The 22,036-nt window shown below is 44.2% G+C and overlaps 1 protein-coding gene across 1 annotated transcript in view; it reads left to right on the top strand.

Annotated features, from left to right (window-relative positions):
* COL23A1 (collagen type XXIII alpha 1 chain) overlaps window positions 1-22,036 on the top strand; it is a 385,192-nt gene that overhangs the window by 831 nt on the left and 362,325 nt on the right. The window lies entirely within an intron of this gene.

Raw genomic sequence — 22,036 nt, 5'->3', positions numbered from 1 at the left:
GCGGGGAGTGTCCGTGCGCCGGGAGCCGTGGCGCTGGGGAGGGGTCGCCCGCCAGCGGTGAGCGCCCGAGTGCGTCCCGGCAGGCTGCACCGGGAGGGGTCGGAGGCGGTGGAGGCTGGGGTGCAGGCGGCCGAGCGATCGGTCCTACAGTTCCCGCCGCAGCCTCAGGGTCGGCTTGCGGGAAAAACAAGCTTAGAAGGACTGTTTCGGGGACAAGCAGGGGGAGGAAGAGGAAAGACCGCGGACTTTGAAGTAACATCTAGGGGCGAGTTTCCACGGGTGTGCGCGCTTGGACCGGTGGCTTCCCGCCTGCGTTAAGCGCCTGCCCTCTTACCTGTGTCGGGATAATGAAGGAGCTCTTTCGGGAGGGGTCTGATGACTCTTGTTACTGGTAGCAGCTGCGGTCCCCAATGCTGATATACTTGCAGAGGTGTGGGCCTCCAGCAGACCACAGGATTCCTGGTGGCGGGAAACCTCTGTCAGACCCGGGCCAGGGTCCTTGGAGGGACATGGTCAATTCAGCCTGCCCTGTCCACCCTCTGAACCGTCAGGAAAGTGTTTCGGAGCAGCTCCATCTTGGGGGTGCTATGCTGTGCCTTGGTCTCCTTGGGCTCCATGCGCACTCAGCGCGACGGAGACTTGGGGACGCCAACATCAGCTTGGCAGGGTGAGGGGGGAAAAAAAAGGGCCAAAAACCCAGATTCTAGTTTGCGTTGACTCCACCTGGGCGATGCCACCTGGGCATTGTGGACACAGCAGATCTTGAGTTTCCTTGCTAGGAGTGTCATATGAGATTCTGTGACACTTCTGATAAGGTTGCTGTTATACCTCTTCAAAGCAGAAGCCACATTCGGGACTTCAAACTTGCACCCATCATGTTGATCAAAACCTCCACCTTCTCTGCAGCGGGGCACGTCCCAACAGAATGGTGGTGGTAGACTGGCCAGCACACCCCTGGCTGTGCTGTGTTCCCTTGCCTGAGCCATCCTCCACTTCCTAGGAAAGGCGGCTAACTGGAGATCCCCAGCATACTCCCCAGAGGGTTAGTCACTCAGCCCTCTCCCACTCTTTGGGACCCCATGGACTATAGTCTTCTAGGCTCCTCTGTCCTTGAGATTTCCTAGTCAAGAATACTGGAGTGGGTTGCCATGTCCTTCTCCAGGGCATCTTCCCCACCCAGGGATTGAACTCTGGTCTCCTGCATTACAGGCAGATTCTTTACCATCTGAACCACCAGGGAAGCCCTCAAAGGACATCCTTAACTATAGTGTGAAAAGCACTACGAAGTTTCAAGGTAGAGGAGAGGAAGGGTAGGCTTGTTACTGTGGAGTCCCCTGAATTGTGCTCATCTGAGATGTTTAGTAATGAGCTGTGTATCCACTGTTGAGTTGATTTGAGTTCTTTAAAGGGAGCATGCCTTCTTGATCACCATATCTATTTCTTAGTCATTTTAAGCCAGTATTACATCTCTTCTATCTTGGTTTTGGACAAAATTGCTGCTTCAATGATTTTCTACGTTCCTTCTGAAAGCGCCTGTAGACTTCAGAAATCTTTCTGGAGCACTGCTGGCAACTCCCGGTATTGGTTTCAGAGCTGCAGCCCATTATTTTTTGGCAAATCCTTAGAGACTAGGGTGTTGAACTGATTTATGGAAGGCTAGTAAAATTTCTACCTGTTAATGCAATAAGCATGGCTGTTCTTTTGAATAGGGGGCCCCTCTTAGAAAAAAATAAACTACTAAGTTTGATTGAGTACATCAGAAATCCCGGTAAAACTTTTTATGAGGAACTTGCAAATTGTGTCCATTCCAACAGGGAGGAGGGTCCTAGGAAAGCAGCCACCACTGCGAAGTGTGGATTAAGTCCTGAACTACGCAGATCATAGGAGAGACTGCAGTTGCTTTATCCTGCTTCCAAGGAGTTACTGGGCAGAGTATTCCATCTCTGTCTCTCTCCACCACCAGCCCCTTTTCTCTTCTTCAATAGTAAGGTGAAGGAAAATGTCAAATCCTGGGATTTTCACTTGAAATTTGCTGTTCCATTCTGCAGGCTATACCTTTAGCATAGGACACATCTCAGCTAACCAGACTTGATGTGGAGGAGTCTCTACTTGGAGCGTCTGAGATGCCATACTATGAGTGCAGTCAGGGTTGAGCTTCTGGCTGTTTGCGTGTCCCTGTGAAAAGGCATCTCTTTCCCAGGGCACCAGGCTGTTCCTTCTAGCCATTCTGCTCACAGATGTCGCTGGATGGGAAGTGTACACAGCCTGGACAGTGACCCTGAGAGCCCCTGGCTGAGATGAGGGGACTGTGGGAAGTGCAGTAGTGGGAGTTGGTAATTGGCTTTAAATAGATCTGAATATAACTTAAAAAAAAAAAACTATTCAGTACGAAAGACAAACAAATGATGAACTGAAAAATCTCTTAAAGAAAGCATATTTGTACTTGAACATGTTTTTCAGTTCTAATTGTTCTCAGGAAGCATCCTTTCAGCCTGTGCTGAAGTGGTTGTGTATGTGCGGGTGCCTGCAGCTTGTCCTTTTACCAACAAGCTTGTTTTCAGAGAAGAGAAATCCTTGCCAACTATACACACTTTCATGTCAGAAAAATAAAAATAAGCCTACAAAAGCCACTGTTAACATGGAACCCACTGTCTTTGTTCCCTTGGGAACGGAACCTTGAAATAACTTCTTTGGGACTGATCGATGAGCCTGATAACGTAAATACAGAAGCTACAAAAAAGAATATTCATGATAACTCATGATTATTAAAGACCCTTCCCATGGTATGAAATAAATGGTTTTCAGAAAATAAGCAAGACTTTGGAGCAAGAGTCCTTAACAATGTATCTTCAGTGTGACCCCAAAATATAAATGCAAAACAAGCATCTGATATGATGCTTTTTAAGTGCTTTAAATAGCTTGCCTCAGTAATCAAACCTCCCCATTAGTTATACCTATAGTTAAAGTATTACAAAAGCTTAAATTTTAGAGTAAATAAAACAGCTGCTGCTATACCACAGTAAAAATTTTAATGCAAGGATTAAAGAAACAGTTAGTATTAAAGGAAACTATTTCCAGCTTACAATGGATTTGTTGTTGGCTATTGGTCTTCCCTTGTCCAGACCAATCAGTTTGAAAATAAGAAAAACCCGAAGATTCAGGGTAAAATTCAAGCCCTTTCCTTCACTACCATCAACTATATATATATATATATAAGTGAAGTTAGCATAAAACCTAGAATCAAATGGAGCTTTTTCGGCCTCTGTGGCAGCTTATCACTTGTCAGGATTGCTCTGTGGTATACTGGAAACGCTGTATAAATCATAGCTACATTTATTTCCTTGACATTTCCTGATTTCCAAACCAAAAAAAGTTTCTTTCCACTTACTTCCTGGCATGTTCACTTTATCTCTCCACTTGTTTTTGTTTTCTTTTTGCAACAGTTTAGGAGAGCTTTAAAATAACAGCAGCATGTTTAGAACAAGCCAACTGTCAGGGTATTCCTTTCACAATGTGTTTTGAAATTGTTGAATAGGACTTTTACGCATTGGCTTTAAAGATTTATAGCATCACTCCTGACGCTGGGGATCTGTAAGCTGAATGAATTTATACCAGCAGGCAGAGAAGGGTAGATGATAAATGGGATTTCAGTCCCACAATTTACTAGTCCTGGCATCTAACCTCTTCAACTTCCTGAGCTCCAACTTCCTCTTTCCTAATATGATGGCCGCAACTACCTATGCAGTGATGTGCAAATTAGGTAATGTAAAGTGTTGGTCAGTAAGCCTTTTGATGGCAAGTACCAGAATACCCTTGTGGCTCAGCTGGTAAAGAATCTGCCTCCAATGTAGGAGACATGGGTTCAATCCCTGGGTTGGGAAGATCCCCTGGAGAAGGGAAAGACTACCCACTACAGTATTGTGGCCAGGAGAATTCCATGGACTGTATAGTCCATGGGAGTCGAAAAGAGTTGGACACACCTGAGTGGCTTTCACTTTCATCAAAATACCCAAGTGTGATCCCTTGAACAATGCAGTTGTTGAATTTGCTTGCACAACCAGAGAAGCCTGAAAGGCGGGCTGCAGACCTTGGGTCTGTTCCATGACTTGGGCATGACTGGGTTCCAGATTATTATCTGCCGTTCTCATGGCCCCAAGAGGGCTGCTGCAGCCCCAAGGATGTGTCTTCACAAAAGAATAGCCAAGGTAGAAGGGAAGAGGGCAAGAAAAAGCCATCTTCTCGAGAGGCTTTCTCCTTTATTTGAGTCAGGGAAATGTCCTTATAGCCACCAGCCAGAATCGGGACCCGTGACCACCATCATCCTGTCAAGGGCAATGGGCTTGCCACAGGAGACTCTGGCCGAGTTTGGTACACCTTCTGAGTCTGGGCATGTTGCCAGTGGAGGAAAATTGTAGCTTTGTGTGGAATGGAGCCTAGGAATGGCTATTAGGAAGCAACTAACAGTGGCAGGCGGGTGCCCTAGAATGTTGCCCTATTAGGAGGACAAGAGTGGGGGTAGAGGAGGGGAAAATCATCAAACTGTGGTGCCGCAGTCCTCATAACCATATCCTCTTCACTGCTGCACGCTTTGGGGACACTCTCCCGCTGCGAAATTTCTGTTTCCTTCAATGTCCTGCTCTCCAGCTCTGCCTCTAGCCATAGTCAAAGGCAAGGTTGATTGTTTGGGATTCTCTCTGGCACAGTCTTATGCTTTGTAGTTTGTGATCTTGAACCCTTAAGCGCCTCCTGTTCTGATCCCAAAATGACTGGCTGGGGTGGCTGGGGATGGCACTCTAGGGTTCTGCTTTCCAACTCTTTCCACATCATGGCACACACAAAAAATGGTGACATCTGCGTATCACCGTGCAGTAAGTGGAAGAGGTTCCTCAGGCTGGAGGGAGCCGTCCTAGCGGCTCTGAGGACCGAGGAGAGCAGTAAACCTGAATCCACATGTGATGCCTTGTACCCATCAGATGTGCCCAGACAGCTCTGCTTCCCCTCCTCACCCCAGCCCCAACTATAGGCCCCCTTGGTTTTTTTCAGCATCCATATCTCACCGTGACCTCCAAATCCCCTTCTAAAGTGTGTAGAGTTACAATCATGATCCCCAGAGCAGGATGTTTCTTTACCTTTATTGAGCATCATCTCATGAGGTTCCACCTTTCTAGTTGTCTTTGGATCCTTATTCTATCAAATAGCAATGTGACAGGACCCCGACTCTCACTGGCTTAATTAAAAAGGGAATTCATTGGCTTGAGTAACTGAAATGTCTGGGGAACTGTCTGCTCAGGCACAGTTAGAGGTGCCTTGATTTTGTGTTTCTTTGTGTCGGCTCTGTATCTGTCAAAGATCTGCTTACTCCTCCCATGAAATGGCAGAGCAGCTGCCAGCAGCTCCGAGTCCGTACCCTCAGTGTTAGAGTTTCTCTTTCCCAATAGTTCCCCTGAATCACTCCAGTGGTCAATATGGTTTGCCTCAGCTGGTCACTGAGATGAGCCAGGCAGCGTCTCCGATCACAGGGTCTGGGGGTGGGGGGATGGATCGTGTACCTGTGCACGTCTGTGTGCACCCCACTGGAGCTGAAAGGACTGGGAGTGGAGGATGGATCCTAAAGGACAATTTGGAGTGTGGTTATTAGAAGAAGAGGAAGAAGACATGGGGCCAGTCAAATCAAGCAGATGATCATCCAAGGAATAATAAGAGAGGGGCTTGGGCAACAAGCTGGAGCCACATACTGCAGAAATTCTTCCTCAATTACTTGACAACCAGCTAAAGGATTTTTGATCAAATGGGATAGGCTGTAGGTCAGTAGATACTTATTCTGTAGGTGTTTATGTATATTAATAAATCGGGGTTTATCTGTGGTTGTATCAAAATCTGTATTTCTCTGAATATAGTATGCTCACAAAATGTGAGCTCAACGAGTTATAGGATAACTTTAAATCTTAAAACTTCCCCACAACACCATCATGAATTTTGGAAGACAGAAGTTATTGCCCTTGTTTTACAAGGGAGAAATGTCACTGAGAGGAAGCACATGACCTGTTCTGGGCACACAGGCCAGGCCTAGGCTCTCTCAGGGCAGCAGAAGTCTTTGGCAGGAGGAGTGATAAGGGAGGGTGTGTCTTCTCCACCCTTCGTATGAGTTTCATGTCCAGCCGAGGGCAGTCAGGACCGCCCGCTCCCAGGGCCCACCTTCCTCAGCCCACTTCCATCTGCTTCCCAGGGATTGTTCTCCCCATAAGAGTGTACTTGTGAGGAAGGAGGCTGCTCTCTGCCCTGGCTGAGGAGTGTTGGGGTGCCCTGAGTCTTGGTGACCTGGAGCAGTAAGGCCAGGAGGTTGCTCAGCTTTGCCTGGTGCTGTGGGTGATGGTGGCCTCGAGGGGCCTGAGTCTGAATAGGAGGTTCTCTGGACAAGAAATCAGCAGTCCGCTGTCTTTCATCTGTTCAAGCTGCTGTTACAAAACTGGATGGCTTTAACAACAAATACTTATTTCTCACAGTTGAGGAGGCTAGGAAGTCCAGAATCAAGGTATCAGCAGATTTGGTGTCTGGTGAGGACCTGCTTCCTGGTTCATAGATAGCTGTCTTCTCACTCTGTCTTCATAGGGCAGACAGAAGGGTTGAGGGAGCTCTCTAGGGTCTCTTTTTTTGTTTTCAGTCAATAAGTTGTGTCTGACTCTTTGTGACCCCATAGATTGTAGCCCGCCAGTCTCCTCTGTCCATGGGATTCTCCAGGCAAGAATACTGCAGTGGGTTGCCATTTCCTACTCCAGGGGATCTTCCCGACTCAGGAATGGAAGCTGCGTCTTCTGTGTTGGCAGGCTGATTCTTTACCACTGAACAACCTGAGATGCTGGCGTCTCTTTTATAAGCATACTAATTCCATTTGTAAGGGCTCCACTCCCATGTCCTAACCCCCTCAAAGCCCCCACCTCCTAATACCATAATATTGGGGATTGGGTTTCAACACATGAATTGCAGGGAGTGAGGGGCACACACATTCAGTTCATAGCAGCCTCTACCACCTGCTGGCTATGTGGCCCAGGCTGCTCCAGAACTTCAGTTCTCTACTCGTGAGGTGGGGCTAAGAGCACTGCTCAACCTGTGGGGAGGGGCCATGGTGATTCAGGGAGAGAAGGGAGGACTGGACAGAATATTCTGTGCAGCCCAGGGTGAACTCTGAGCCTTGGATCTCACTGTTCTTAAGTAACAAGGCCCCACAGACCTTTGGTATAATCCTGTACCTTCAAGGAGCCTTCTCTTTCACCACGAATTTCTATACATTTCCCCTTTTTCCCTTATAATTCTGACTCCTGACCCCCCACTAGGCATTGTTAGGTGTTGATGGGAGACAGAGTTCTTTCAAACCCTTTTCTCTTTGCTCAGGAGCTTCTCAACTCATCCTCCTTTAGGATGTTAGACCCAGTGTTGGGAATTAGCATGCCTGCTTGGCAACCCTTCCCCTTCCTCCTTTTTTTTTTTAAAATTTAAATAACCAAGATGTATGCTATTCTAACATGGTTAATGTTATTGATGATCCCACCACCCTAAAACAAGGGCTATGTAACCTTTTGCATGACTTTCTCCAGTCTTTGTTTGGATGTACAGATTCATATATCTCTAAGCGTGCACACTGTTTACACCTTGCCTCTGTGTATTTTAACCTTTTTATCAAAAACATTTTTCCAAGTGCTGTGCAGTCCTTGTGGTCATGTTTCATGACCACATAGGATTTCATAGGTGGAATCTATATCCCTCTATTAACAGGACGTCTAGGCCAGTCCACACCTTTGTTGGTACAGTACAGCTGATGGTTTTGTGGGGAAGGCGTCTTACTTCTATTATTTTTTATGATGTAGAGCAACTGCCTAAAGAGGATTATTTTTAGGGCTTTGTATTTTGTCTTGATTTTGAAATGTCCAAGTTTGTCCGTGACATACATGTTTATCCTCCTATGGAATTCCCAAACTGTTAAATCATTTTGTTAAATCAAATGATTTTGTTATATCAAATTTAAATCAAATTGTTAAATCAGGCTTCAAGTTTTATGATGGGAAAAGTGGATTCAATCTGGCTTTTGGTTGAGATTTTAGGTCAGTTACGTCTGTTGTTGTTGAAAGCCAAAGCAAAAAGCAAATGATAAAGAAGCCTGAAAATAAGATTTGGAAGAACTCTGAAGATTTCATTTCAGAATTAGGCTCATTTGTTGATTTGGTGCAGAATCCTCCTTAAGCAGTGTTGTGCGGAGCCGGGCACTGCACTTCGTCTGGAATGCAATTTCTAATTCTGTGAACAAATCTAACAGTGTTTGGTAAACTTCTCCATAGGCCACACACGACCTCCAGCTCTTCTCCAATTGATTTCTCCATGTGTAGGATCAGGATTAACCTTTGTTGACACAGGCATTTAAAAAGCAGCCCTTCATCATATCTGGAAACATATTTCAGTACTAAGTACCAACCATTGGGAGAAAAAAATAAGTTTGCAGATATAATTTTTAAAAAGTACTATGTCTGCCCTACCGGATTTTATTTTATCTTATTATTTATTTTGGCTCAGATGGTAAAGAATCCACCTGCAATGCAGAAGACCTAGGTCTGATCCCTGGGTCGGGAAGATCCCCTGGAGGAGGGCATGGCAACCCGCTCCAGTATTCTTCCCTGGAGAATCCCATGAACCGAGAAGCCTGGTGGGCTACAGTCCATGGGACTGCAAAGAGTCGAACACGACTGAGTGACTAAGCACACATTATTTATTTATTTTTGGCCATACTGCGTGACTTGTGGGATCTTAGTTCCCTGACCAGGGATCGAACCCAGACCCTCAGTGATGAAAGCTCAGAGTCCTAACCACTGGACTGCCAGAGAATTCCTTGTAGATATAGTTTTAAAGAAAGGCATGACTATGTACTCCTGGAGGCTACAGGGGAAATGGTTAAGGGCCTTCCGGTGCACACCTTGGACAGAGGTTCACCTATTTGTTCTTGTGGTATTTCTTAACAGCCCCATCCCAAGCCCTGCTAGACAGGCTTCAGTCTCCCAGAAGGGGCAGTGACCAACTCCAGGTGGGAGTGGCAGTGTACACCCAAGCCTGGATGACCTGACTGAATCCCAGCTCTGCACCCTTTCTGCAGCCTCACAGCAGCCCCCCAGGGAAATGATACCTTAGCTTTTCTTGTCGATGTGGACATTCTCTGCAGGTGTTTGATATGTAGAGCAGCAGGGAATACTTTAGCTTTAAGCAGAACTGGGTTCACATCTGAGTTCTGCCATTTCCCAGCTGTGGTGGTGGTGTTGTTTAGCCGCCGAGTTGTATCCAACTCTTTTGCAACCCCATGGACTGTAGCCCATCAGGCTTCTCTGATCATGGGATTTCCCATGCAAAAATATTGGAATGGGTTGCCATTTCCTTCTCCTGGGAGTCTTCCTGCGGAGGATCACACCTGTGTCTTCTGCTTTGGCAGGCAGATACCTTACCACTGAGCCACCAGGGATGCCCTCCCAGATGTGCAGATTTGGGTAAATGGTTGTTTTTCTAAACCTCAGTTTGCTCATCTACTAAATGGGGATTACTGTATTTGCCTCATAAGGTTTCTGTGGGGATTAAACCAGTTGATATGTCTGAAGAGCTCAACACATCGTATACATCCTGAAAATGGTTCTTTTTGTTGGAATACTTTCTTTGACTGAATCCAGAAGGAATGTCTTTGTCTGCTAATTGGACAGGAGGTCCTGTGGTTACAAGCACGATCTTAAGATCTTTTTACTGCTGGGGTTCTGCCATCCTGTTAAGGACACACAGAAGAGAAAAAGGTGTCAACATGTCCAGTCTCTGAGTCAGTGATGTGAAATGTGACTTGGTTGTTGAAGAAAAGCAGACTGCATTAGTTTCATTGCCCCATTTTTTTTCAGTCTCTCATTTGAGCAAAATGAGATTTTTCCATTTAAATTACAAATTTCAGTTTTGATCACAATAAAAATATAATTATTCATGAAAATTATTAGATGGATTTTCATTGTGAAAGGGCTCTCAAACACCCAATAAGTTTGCTTTAATTAATAAGTTAGTCTGCTTTCGTGGATATGCAGTATGGCACAAGTACTCCAAATGCTCATGATTAAATCAATGAGTTAAGAGGCCTCACACATATCTGTTTCGATTCATATTGGTAAATGAGAAAACCTTTGTTTTTCTGATGTAGCCACAAAATCGGGGACGTGGGAGTACCTTCCAATAGGTAATGTGAACTTTTAAAACAGAATTTGCTTCCAACTTTACGTTGTGAAATAAACCATAAAGTAGTTAGAATTCTGGTGTTTTCAGAAGACAATTTAAATAAAATCTATCAATACTTAACCTGGGCCTCCAAGGAGGATCATCACACAAAAACCAGGGTCTGTCCATTTACATAACTGTGCCTTTTTGTGTGATGTATGAGCTGTTAGCATCTTGTGTTCACACCTATCTTTTGGTTCACATGAATGAAGGACAAGTTCACACAACACTGGGATGTGTGTGTGTGTGTGTGTGTGTGTGAGGGTGAGCCAGTGCAAGGAGTGGGAGAGCCTGAGAGTGTGCATGCGTATGGGTGTGTATGTGTGTATGAGCAAGTGTGCACACGTGTGAGCATGCTGCCTGTGTGTGTATACATGTGAGTGCACATATGTGTCTAAGTATGTACATGAATGTGAATGTGTGCATGTGTGGGGGTATGTATGAGCGTGTGTATACACATATGCAGATGTTATGTTGTCTCGCTGATCATGCCTACTACGCCAATTGTCTTGCTATATCTCACTGTGCGCAGTGAACCCAGGGTAGGCAAGGTGAGAACAGGGAAGCTGGAAGAAAACTCGAAGAGCCATAGGAACTGCAGGCATGTTTATTTTCTCTGGGCTGGCAAAGCAGCCGTAGCAGCAGACATAACATGACCTCTCATAACATAACCTCTCCTAAAATAACATCCTCAGGGCTTTCCAGGTGGAACTTATATATGCTTACAGAACAAAAGTAGCCTGTGGCCAAGCAAGTATCTCATATCACACGTGAAGTGCTATAAGTCATCTCAGCTGTTACATAATCACTATTCACAAAACATGGGGCAAGAGCAAGAGCACGTGGGGCGAGAGGGCATGACCATGCCATCTTGGCTAACTTGCCTTTTTCCTACATATATGCACACGGGAGCTGGAAGGGAAGCGGGAAGGGCGAGACAAATGTAACCTCTTGCTTCCCCACAGAAGTTGTCCCACCTGGAAGCCTGGCACAACTCAAGCCATTGCTTCAGAGCTGGGAGACCTGGGTTTGAGCCTGGAGCTGCCTCTAAATTGACCACAGTGTCCTGGGACAAATTAGTCAACTTTTCCAAGCCTCAGCTTCCTCCTCTGGAAAGAGGGTGATGGTGTCTGCTTCACTACGTTTCTGGGAGCATGGAGTAAGGCCCTTTCCCTGGACTTCCCTAGGTGGTGAGGGCCCAGTACTGCCCTCCTTACCTCCTCCCCGCGTGGCTAATCCTAGCTACAGGGCTGCCAGGGCTGCTGACATCAGCGTCACATCCTCCCTGGGGACAATTCCTCCTCCTCCTTCCAGCTCCTGTGATGAAGCTCACACCTTAGGAGTGGCCGTGAATGAGCTGAGCTGGAAGAAGCACCATAGTATCACTCAGCCCAGCCGATCCAGGTTCTGCTGCTGATATCTTCCTGGGCTTTTGTTTAATTAGTGCTCCCTGAGTCCATGCCCCAGACAGGTCTAGCTACTGATCATTCTTCCCATTCTTCTTCTTAAATATTCTCAAAGATGTCTCCCTCCCCTCACCCCCACCAACCCTCCATGCCTCTCATCACCTGTGGGCTCATAAGGTGAAAACGTCTCAGTCTGCCTGGCAGTCAGTGTCCTTTCAGCCTACTCCCTGCCTCCTCTCACTTCCGTGCACTTGGGGATAGTTGGGAAGTGGAATGGGGCAGGGGCAGGGGTAAGAGAGGGCACCCCATCTGTTTTAGTGTACTGGTGCTGCCCTAACAAATTACCAGAGTCAGGGTGGGGGAAAGAACAGATGTTTCCTTTCTCATCATCCTAAAGGCTAGAAGTCTGAGATCCACATGTCAGCAGGCTGGTTCTTCCTGGGGCCTCTCTCCTTGGATGGCCGTCTTCTCCCTGGTCCTCACATGGTCTTCCTTCTGTGTGTATATGTGTCTGAATCTCCTCTCCTTAAGAGGACACCAGTCATATTGGATCAGGGCCCATTATAATAGATTCATTTTAACTTAATTATCTCTTTAAAAACCCCATCACAAATGTAAACACACTCTGAAGCACTGGGGGGTTAGGACTGCAACACATGAATTTTGGCAGGGGACACGATTCAACCCACCAGCATCTAATTAGACTTGACACAAGAAATGCCAGATGTGCACTAAGGACAGGATCAAGAGGGCAGGGGTCAGCAAGAACAGGTGGAGCCCAGTGCGGGGGTGTGGAGAAGGCTTGGAGGCCCCGCCTGGGAGCAGTCGAGTGCTCTCTTCAACACGCCGGAAGCCATGATGGAGGGAACTCCCTGGCGGTTCAGCGGCTAGGACTCCGCATTCTCACTGCCAGGGGCCCAGGTTCATTCCCTGGTTGGGGAACTAAAGACCCCACAAGGCACACAGTGTGGCCAAAAAGGAAAAAGAAAAAACGAAGCCATGATGGAAATTGTTCATCCCCCTCACATAGCTCACATAGTCGGTGGGATTTCTTTCTATCACGCTGGTGTAATGAACCTTAGAAGAGGGGTTCTGATGGGAAGTGATGTGTGTGTCTTTGGAAAATAATGAATGGGAACATGAATTAACAATTCCTGGGGACTTGCATTTTGTTTGCAGACCACACCTTTCAAAACACACTTATGTATTTTGGGACTGAACAAGGACCCTTAAGGCAATGTTTGCCAATGTGGTTTATAAGAGTCATTCAGCATGCCAATGAAAGTCACTCATTAAACTCACATTCTTTAGAGAAAAGTTTCTGAGCTCCTGCCAAATGCCTGGGTTGGGCTAGATGTTCTCATTGTCTTTACCTGGCTCTGCCAGGATGTTTACCTGGCACCATGGTGGAAGCTGAGGCTGAGGATGGTGAATGGATACCTCCTGAGCCCAGGATTCCTGCCCCGCCAGCCAGCCAAGCCTGTGGGAGCCAAGGACCTAGGCATCCTTGTCCTCTGGCTTTTGTTAGGTCATATGTGACATGTAGTGAACTCCATGTATGTGAAATGTATAATTTGCTGCATTTTGACACATGTATACACCTGTGAGATCATCTCCACAGTCAAAATAGTGAACACGCCCAAGCCCATGACCCTCAAAACTTTTCCTCTTTCTTCCTTGAATTCTCTCCCTTCCATTCTCTCCCACCTGCCATCCAGGTATTGCTGATTTCTTTTCACAATTGATTGGTTTTCCTTTTTGTAAGATTTTTATATGAATGGAATCACACAGTATGCATTCTTTGGGGTTGGGGAGAGGAATCTGGTTTCTTTCACTCAGTATGATTATTGACTCTTTCTTGGATATTTTTGCATACATTGTTAGTTCGTTCTTTTCTGTTACTATTATTATAAGGATCTGTCCATCCTAAAGGATATCAGTCCTGGGTGTTCATTGGAAGGACTGATGTTGAAGCTGAAACTCCAATACTTCGGACACCTGATGCAAAGAGCTGACTCATTTGAAAAGACCTTGATGCTGGGAAAGATTGAGGGCAGGAGGAGAAGGGGATGACAGAGGATAAGATGGTTGGATGGCATCCCCGACTCGATGGACATGAGTTTGAGTGAACTCTGGGAGCTGGTGATGGACAGGGAGGCCTGGCGTGCTGCAGTTCATGGAATCGCAGAGTTGGACACAACTGAGTGACTGAACTGAACTGACTGAACTGAACTGAACCACAATTTTTTATTGCTTTCACCTGTGAGTGGATATTTGGATTATTTCAGTTGGAAACTATTACAAATAAAGCAGCTATGAACATTCATGGACAAGTCTTTGTATGGAGTATACTTTCATTTCTTTTGGGTATAAATACCTTGGAGTAGAATGGTTCATTGTCTGGTAGATGTGTGATTAACTTTTTAAAAAACTGCCAAACTCTTGTTCAAGACCATCTTATTATTTTACATTCCCACCAGCAGTATATGCAGGTTTCATTTGTTCATATAGTATGTCTCTTTTTTGGGAGGTGCTTTTAAGACTTTCTTTTTATCCCTGGCTTTAAGCAATTCAATTATGTTATGCCTTGGTGTAGTTTCCTTCGTGTCAATTTTGCCTAAGTTTTATTAAGATTCTTGAATCTGTGAGTTTATAGTTTTCCTCAAAATTTGAAAAATTTCTTGGCCATTTCTTCTTCAGATGCTTTTTTCTCCTCTCCTTTGTGGAACTCCAACTACATACATATAAGGCCACTTGAATCCAGAACTCACTGACATACTTTCTTTTTAAAATAATTCTTTCTCTCTGTGTTCATTTTGGGTAGTTTCTATTACTGTTTACTAATCTTTTCCTCTGCAATGTTTCAGTTCAGTTCAGTCGCTCAATCGTGTCCGACTCTTTGTGACCCCATGAATTGCAGCACGCCAGGCCTCCCTGTCCATCACCAACTCCCGGAGTTCACTCAAACTCATGTCCATCGAGTCGGTGATGCCATCCAGCCATCCCAAACTCTGTCATTCCCTTCTCCTCCTGCCCCCAATCCCTGCCAGCATCAGAGTCTTTTCCAATGAGTCAACTCTTCGCATGAGGTGGCCAAAGTACTGGAGTTTCAGCTTTAGCATCATTCCTTCCAGTTAATCCTTTCTGACCTGTTTTCCAACTCAGACATCATAGTGTTCATCTCTAGAATTTCAGTTTAGGTTGTTTAATATCTTTGATGTCTCTACTTAACTTTTTGAACATAGACCACACAGTTCCAATCCTTGTTTTAAGGTCTTTGTGTACTATGGCAGTTGTGGGTCGTTCTCAATTAACTGATTTTTTCTCCTTATTATGGGGCCCATTTTTCCTGCTGATAATTTCTTATTATATGCCAGACATTATGAGTTTTACCTCTCTAGGTGCTGGATATTTTTGTTTTTCTACCAATATTCATGAGCTTTGTTAGGTCATAGTTGTTACTTGGAAATAGTTTAATCTTTGGGGGGTTTGTTTTTAAAATCCATTAGGTGGAATCAGAGCTATATTTAGTATAGAGCTGATTATCCCCTACCCCTGAGGCAGGACCCTTCTTGGTCCCCTGCTCCGTGTCATAACCAGTGCTCTTCCTAGCCCCGCGTGAGACCTGGGCACTGTTCCCTCTAATCCTTTCCTTGCCTCAGGTCGTCTCTTCACACACAGGGGCCCTCTGCTGAATACCCAGTGAAGATGCTTGACGGCTTCCGTGGTTCTCTGTGTGCGGCTCTTACCTACCAGGCCCTTTGTTCTGCAAACTCTAGCTACCTTGGTATCCCTGGACTCCTAGCTGCCAGGTTCCACTTGTATCTCTTCTTCTTGTGCCACAGCCTAGAAAACTCTTTCCAGGCAAGAAGCCAGAGTAGTTTTTTTTTCTGTGTCTTTGAGGATCATTCTCCTTCCTTGCTTTATCTCAATATCTTCAAAACCATTGCTTCATATATTTTGTTTGTGGGATTTGTTGTTGTTGTTATTTGCATTTTTAACATTGTTTTAGCAGGAGGGTAAGTCTAATCATTCCTACTCCATCTTGCCTAGAAGTGGAAAGCCGTGATATAGCTTTAAAGAGTTTTTAGAATAATTTTAGATGTATGTAGAAATATTGTGGGCTTCCCTCATAGCTCAGTTGGTCATCTGCCTGCAATGCAGGGGACCCGGGTTCAATTCCTGGGTCGGGAAGATCCCTTGGAGAAGGAAATGGCAACCCACTCCAGTATTCTTGCCTGGAGAATCCCATGAACAGAGGAACGTTGCAGGCTATAGTCCCCAGGATCACAAGAGTTGGACGCAACTTAGCGACTAAACCACCACCAGAAACATTGTACGTGAATACATAACCATGGTGCATGCATGCTAAGTCACTTTAGTCGTGTCCGACTCTGCAACCCTTTGGATTGTAGCCCACAAGGCTCCTCTGTCCATGGGATTCTCCAGGCAAGAATACTGGAGTGGGTTGCCATGCCATCCTCCAGGGGCTATTCCCAACCCAGAGGCTGAACCCACATTTCTTATGTCTCCTCCATTGGCAGGTGGGTTCTTTACCACTAGCACTACTTGCAAATCCCACATAACCATAGTACATTTGTCAAAAGTAAAAAATTAAATGTGATGCAATACTCTGGAAGGCAGAATTCTAAGATTGCTCCTAAGATTACCATTCCTTGTTGTACACACTTTGTATAATTCCCTCCCCATGAGTGTAGGCAGAACCTGTGATTATGATGATAAGACTGAGTTACTCAACCTATGATTGAGTTACTAATCAGTTAGCTGGGTTAATTTAAAAGTTTATCCTTGGTGGGTCTGAGTTAATTTAATTAGGTGAGTCCTTAAAAAAGATTGGACCCTTCCCTGAAGCATGAGAGGGTTTGTGGACAGGACCACATGGCAAGGAACTGGCAGCAGCCCCTAGCCAGCAGTTAGCAAGGACTGGAGGCCTCAGACCACGAGGAACCACATGAACTTGAAAGAGGACCCAGAGGTGCAGAAGCACTGAGTGACACATTGATTTTAGCTTTTTAAGACCCTGAGCAGAGAACCAGGTTCTTCTGTGTCTAGACTTCTGATCTCATAAACTATAAAGATAGTAAATTTTTGTTTTTAAAAACTTCTAATTTGGTGGAAATTTGTTATGCAACAATGGAAAATGAATATGATTGCTATTAACTAAAAAGAACCAGGTCAAATTCATGAGTAACAATAACCTACTATACATCTAGAAAGATCTCAGTAAAAACTAGTGTGAAAAACAAAAGACTCATGTGAAGGCCAGCATGAAGCCACGGACCTCTCTCATCACCTCCAGTTTTCAGGGTGCGTCTCACACTCTCATATTGCGGTTCAGTTGGAGACAGAATTCTGATCAAGAATGGATCTATTATATGAGAATATATTTGCAAATTATATATGTGATGAGGGTATAGTATCTAAATATGTAAAGAACTCTTATAGCTCAACAATAGACAGACAACCTAACGTAAAAATGGACAAGCAGCTTGAACAGACATTTCCTCAAACAAGATATGCAGATAGTCAGCAAGCACATGGAAAGGTGCTCAGCATCATTAGTCATTAGGGAAATGCAAGTCAAACCCATAATGAGATACCATTTCACATCCATGACGATTTGTTAGTGAGAATGGATCTTCATACACTGCTGGTGGGAATGTTAATTGGTTCAGCCACTGTGGAAAATTTTGGTGGGTCTTCAAATTGTTAAATATGACCCAGCAATTCTATTCCTAAATATACACCCAAAAGAATTTTAAAGTATTCAAACAGTACATGCACTTACACTTATGTTCATAGCAGCACTTCTGACAATAGCCAGAAGGTGGAAACAGCCCACATGATCATCACGGAATATATGGATAAACAAAGTGTGGTATGTATATACAAATGTAGTACTATAGTACTATTAAGCTGTAAAAGGAACGAAGTACTGACGCATGACGCAAAGTGAATGAATCTCAAAAACGTTTTGGTAAGTGAAAGAAGCCAGACACAAGAGGTCACATGTTGTGTGATTCTATTTCTCTGAAACATCAAAATTAGGTCAATCCGTAGAGACAGAAAGCAGATTGGTGACTGAGAGGAGGGAGGAAAGGGAAGCTACTGCTTGATGGGCACAGGATTTCCTTTTGGAGTAATGGTAATAGGTTGGAGCTAGATGGAACTCCATAAAAGTGGTGGCTGCCCAACATTATAAATTCCCTAAAGGCCACTTAATTTTTCACTTTAAAATGGTTAACTTTATGCTATGTGAGTTTTGTCTTAATTTTTAAAAAACAATAATGTTATAGAAAATAGCAAAGTTATATCATAATCAGTGGTGACTGAAAGTTGCTCAGTTGTATCCTACTCTTTGTGATCCCGTGGACTGTACAGCCCATGGAATTCTTCAGGCCAGAATACTGGAGTGGGTAGCCTTTCCCTTCTCCAGGGGATCTTCCCAACCCAGGGATTGAACCCAGGTCTCCCACATTGCAGGTGGATTCTTTACCAGCTGAGCCACAATCAGTGGCTGCTGCTGCTACTGCTGCTAAGTCGCTTCAGGCGTGTCCGACTCTGTGCAACCCCATGGACAGCAGCCCACCAGGTTCTCCAGTCCCTGGGATTCTCCAAGAACACTGGAGGCAAGAACACTGGAGGGGGTTGCCATTTCCTTCTCCAATGCGTGATAGTGAAAACTGAAAGTGAAGTCACTCAGTCGTGTCCGACTCTTTGCGACCCCATGGACTATACAGCCTACCAGGCTTCTCCACCCGTGGGATTTTCCAGGCAAGAGTACTGGAGTGGGTTGACATTGCCTTCTCCGACAATCAGTGGCAAGTGACTGTAATTCTGTTACCCATTTTTTTTTAAGTCTTTATTGAGTTTGTTACAATATTGCTTCTGTTGTTAACATTCTGTTTTTTGGCCCTGAGGCATGTGGGATCTTAGAATCTTAGCTCCCCTACCAGGGAGCCAACCTACACCTCCTGTATTGCAAGATGAAGCCTTAACCCCTGGACCACCAAGGATCTGTACCCATTTTTTAAGTGAACCACAGACTGCATTTAGCTCTTCTCTCCAGTTTTTCTTCTAATGTTCTTCTCCGATTCCAGGACCCCATCCAGGAGACCACATTGCATTTAGTTGTCTTAGCTTTCCAACCTATGATGTCTGCTCAGTCGTTTCTTGTTTTTTTATGACTTTGACAGTTTGAAGGTATATTGGTCAGGTATTGTGTAGAATGTCGCTCAATTTGGACTAGTGTGATGCTTCTCATGATTAGACTGAGTTCTGAGTATTTGGGGAAAATACCACCTGGGCGGATTGCCATTGTCACGACATCATGTCAGTGGTCTGTGATGTCAACATGACCTATCACTGTTGACATTAACCTTGATCACTTGATTAAAGCGGTATATGCTAAATTTCTCCATTATAAACTTACTGTTTTCCTTTTCCCACTCTACATTTTGGAATTAAGTTCCTAAGTCCAGGCCATACTCAAGGAGAGGGGAATTTAGCTCTACCTACTGGAGACAGAAGTATCTACCTATAGTACTTAGAATTCTTCTGTAAGAAAGGTTTGTCTCTTGCCCCTATTTGTTTATTTACCCAATCATTTATATCAATATGGACTCATGGGTATTTAATGTGTTATTTAGGTTTTAATTCAATACTACATCCTTTATTTTGTTGCTTAAATTGTTCCAGCTTTGGCCATTCTGAATTCTTTCACTTTGTCCTGTTTCTTTGATGTGCCTGCCCTCCCCAGCCTTAAAGCGTTTCCTTATTTTTTGATACTACCAGATACTCCATGCTTGTCTTATATTTTTCCTGCCCTGGCTCTAGAAGCAGTCATTTCTCCGAGGAGTCATGGTTCTTTTCACTGGAGAATGGTATTTAGAAACCAAGATCTGGGTGCTGAATATGCTTATTGCTACTAGGGGGTCATTGGTTATAGGTCTTCTCTGCAAACAGCAAAGGCACAAAGAGTACGTGTGTACTCTTTTATACTCACATAACTGTAATTATTTCTCTATGCATCTGTCTGTGTATATAACATAAGCATGACCTCATAGTGATGTCTCTGATCAATCCAGCACCACACTGTTCATTTTAGCTTTCCCCATTTGCTTATTTGTAACTTCTTTCTCGGACAGTGAGAAACCTGACTCCATTACCCATAGTTTATCTACTTATTTGCTCAACACCAATATATATGCATAGTAATTTCAAAATTGCCACCCTATACCCCTGTGTGAAAGTTATACCTACCAGAGTATTGCCTTTATAGGCAGTATCTTTGGTCTTCAGCTCACAGTTCTCAATTGAAACACTATTTTGCAAAGTGACTCAGGTCAGCTGCACGTTTTTCCCAACTACTTTCAGTGAGGTTATATCATGTAATTTTAATATAGTTACATTAATTTGTCTCAGTCTGCATTCCATCTTGGACTTTTTCAACATCCTAGTTGATTTTTTAAAAATTTGTATCCATTTAAGTTTCCTCTTTGTGATGTATGGGCCAATAGTTTTTGACAAATGCATGGAGTATATCCATCATCCCAGCACCATACAGAACAATTCTCTCACCTCACAGGTCCTCCATGAGTCTTTTTGTGCTTCATTTCTCCTGCTCCCTCAGTCTTTGGCAAATATTGACCTAATTTCTGTCTCTGTCATTTTGTATGGCTTGGATTTTTTACAGCAACTCTTTTTTATTAGACATGAAAAGTGCTTGTAAACAGAGGTTGTCTTACTTTGTGATTGGAGTTAGTCGATACCAGGGTTCTAGTCCAGCCCTGATGCTTACATTCCCCTGAGTCTCAATTTTCTCATCTGTGCTACTGCTGCTGCTGCTAAGTCGCTTCAGTCGTATCCGACTCTGTGCGACCCCATAGATGGCAGCCCACCAGGCTCCCCCGTCCCTGGGATTCTCCAGGCAAGAACAATGGAGTGGGTTGCCATTTCCTTCTCTAATGCATGAAACTGAAAAGTGAAAGTGAAGTCGCTCAGTCATGTCCGACTCTTAGCGACCGCATGGACTGCAGCCTACCAGGCTCCTCCATCCATGGGATTTTCCAGGCAAGAGTACTGGAGTGGGGTGCCACTGCCTCCTCCATCTGTAAATGAGTCTAAAGCTTGTCCTAGCTTCATGGGATTCTTGGGAGGACTCAATAAGATAACAGTTGTTGGCACAGTGCCTGGCACATAATAAGTAATCAATAAACGATGGTAATAATACTTTATATTTGTTACCCTTATCATCACCAAAATCGTCATGACCATGGTGGGATGTTAAAAAAGACTGTTAAAGAGACCAGGATATGCTGCTCTCTTGAGTTGCTGGTGGTTATAAGAATGTACCCATGGGCCCTTCCCTACAGGGATTGGAAGGAAGGCAGAGAGGATGTAACTATAGCAGGGCTTTGATCTTCTGCAAGCCTTCCTCTGGTGTTTGTGGTGCCTGTGTGTTTTATCAGGGTTGATCCTGAAATTAGGGCTTCCTGAGAAGACAGAATCATGTCTGTCACTCAAAAATTGCACTAGGCAAGGACATTTTAGGGCTTCATTTTGGCTTTTCTCCTCCCCAGGATTTTTTTTTTCCCCCACTAAGAAGATATTACAGTGTGGAAAAAACTTTTTAAAAAGTAAATCACCATGATCCATACACCCAAGTGGGCAGATGCTTTGGTAGTTGCTGCCATCCCATGGCTGCATTTTTACACAGATGTAAACATTATTTATTGGATCATAAACATTTTTCTGTGTTGCTACATAGTTTTCATAATGATTTTTCATGAAGATATGACAGTTTCATGATGGGGATTCATCATCCTTCTCTGAAATATACCCACTGTTTTGCAGTGTAACAGATCATGAATATAATTTTTTTACTCCTAATGATTAATTTCCTTGGGATGTATTTCCTAGAGTAGGAATTTTCTGTCAAAGGATAGGAATGCCTTTGTGGCTTTATTTGTAGCACTTTGCAGAAATATAATATAATCCTTTTTGTATATTAATCTTTATTTCATCAAAAGGCAGCTGTTCAGGGATGTGATCAAATAACTGATGCAGTGTTTGAGACTAATGCTTCAATAGATCACTGATAAATTTTACCATCTGAAAATTTGGAAACCATGATTTTCCCTGATTAGTTTTCTCCCAGCTCTCACCACCCCTTCCCCCAACTCCAAGTTCTTCTCAGTTCTTTTGGAGGGAACTCCCAAAGTCTTGAGTCTTTTCTCCGAAATTCATTCTTTATTTACTTTTGGAGTTAGGACTTGTTTGCATATGTAAAACCAAGACCATATTGTTTGCAGATGCTGGGGTAGTATAAA

The sequence above is a fragment of the Capricornis sumatraensis genome, chromosome 9 (genome assembly GCF_032405125.1).
Source record: "Capricornis sumatraensis isolate serow.1 chromosome 9, serow.2, whole genome shotgun sequence".
In the NCBI taxonomy this organism is placed as follows: Eukaryota; Metazoa; Chordata; class Mammalia; order Artiodactyla; family Bovidae; genus Capricornis; species Capricornis sumatraensis.
Note: the sequence above shows the minus strand (reverse complement) of the source record. Positions and strands in the feature narration are given on the sequence as shown.